The sequence below is a fragment of the Camellia sinensis genome, chromosome 8, assembly GCF_055761805.1.
Source record: "Camellia sinensis isolate YWXY chromosome 8, ASM5576180v1, whole genome shotgun sequence".
In the NCBI taxonomy this organism is placed as follows: Eukaryota; Viridiplantae; Streptophyta; class Magnoliopsida; order Ericales; family Theaceae; genus Camellia; species Camellia sinensis.
Window position 1 is genome coordinate 158,952,624 of NC_138968.1, and position 1,674 is coordinate 158,954,297.

At 34.4% G+C, this 1,674-nt stretch overlaps 1 pseudogene across 1 annotated transcript; it reads right to left on the minus strand.

Moving 5' to 3' along the window:
* Positions 1 to 501: 501 nt before the first annotated feature.
* Positions 502 to 1,340, minus strand: LOC114284050 (small ribosomal subunit protein uS12-like; annotated as a pseudogene). The gene is made up of 3 exons (XR_014337225.1): positions 1,020 to 1,340; positions 786 to 912; positions 502 to 705 (listed from the first exon to the last, which is right to left on the minus strand). The product of XR_014337225.1 is annotated as a small ribosomal subunit protein uS12-like (transcript).
* Between the last annotated feature and the right edge of the window lie 334 nt (positions 1,341 to 1,674).

The following is a 1,674-nucleotide window of genomic DNA, read 5'->3' on the forward strand; positions in this document are numbered from 1 at the left end:
TTTTTGCGACCGTCACAAGTCGTCACAAATAATAAAAATACAGTCGCAAAAGACTTTTTGCGACGGCAAATGGGGGTTGCGATTATAGGGGTGGCAAATACTTTTTGCGACGGCAAACAACGGTCGCAAATGATTTGCAACCGTCTAAACTACTTATGGCGACCGTTATTTTACCGTCGCAAAAAATAAAAAAAAATGCTAACATGTTTTTTAGCGACCATCTTGTTACCGTTGCAAAATTAAATAAATAAATAAATAATGTGTAACATTAATCATTCAAAATTGAAGCTATTGCATTTGAGTCTCAAAAATTGAAGCCATATGTGAAAATTATTACAACTTGAAATAGAAAAAAGTTCTTTTAGACACCATTATTAGTATGTCAAAATTAGGAAAACACAGCAGGCCACATAAACCCTAACACAACAATTTGAATTTCAGATGAAATCTTTCTTAGATCTAACACAATTACAAGATACCACAACACTGCTCAAACAATCTAGAGTACCATTCCAATACTTCCAACAACCAAAAGACAGAAATAGACAATCTCCGTGCACAAAACTAAGACCTTAGCTTCTCTTTCTTCTCCTTGAAGAGAGCCAGAAAGGAGACACTAGATACCTTCACAACCTTGAATTTGATACCAGGAATATCTCCGACAGCATGCCCTTTACGTCCAAATCCAGCAATCAACACCTCATCCTACAACAAGAAATGTTTTAAGGTTAAGTCACCAAGGATGACTGCAAAATGATCATCCCAAGCTTTTGAAGAATACTTACATTCTCTTCAATGTAGTTTAAGCAATCGTCGATTGGGACAAATGATGCAATCTTCTTCCCATTTCTAATCAGTTGAACCCTAGCACATTTTCGGATAGCAGAGTTTGGCTATTTAGCCTCAATACCACTGTAAATGTCAGTTGGCCATTAGTTAGGTTTGATACTAAATGCAATAACCATAAATGAACATTTAATAAAAATGAGGTAAATGAAAGCATATTAGAAAAGGCATACATCTTCTCGAGGACAATGTCTTTGGCATGGGAAGACCCAGCAAAAGGCTTCTTCCATTCATTGCCAAGATGGGACTTCTTATATGCCTTGTCAGCCCACCTTTGCCTTTTGCGATAAGACTGATCAGTTTGCGACCAGCTCCTATACCACATGTCTTCCTGTGACTTGCAAAATTTTCAGGTTCCAAAGCCATTCAACTGGAAAGGAGCTTATAACGCCAACTAGAGAAGTGACTATGCCATGTTTGGTTGCTCAGAAACATCTTAGCAAGATGATCTAAATTTGCTTATTTATATCCACCATTTTACAATTATGCAAGTTTCTTTTTGTTGATCATTAACTGCTCTAATCTCAAGTGAAAACTTACAATTAATTTTTCATTTGAAATTAAAATTAAAGTTTTCTTTGTTTTTTTTACTAGGTCCAAGAAACATCAAGTTCATCTATATATTGCTTTAAAGCTTAGCACAAAGCAGAGAATAATGTAAAATATCAAACATCTATTTTAATTATTTTATTTAATTTTATAAAGTATCGAACACCATTTGAAATACACAATGTGGGTCATTGACAAGAAGCAACTATGTAAGCTTTGTTAATTTTAACGCATACTTTTAAAAAATTCAATTTCCAACCAAACCATAGATTATAATGT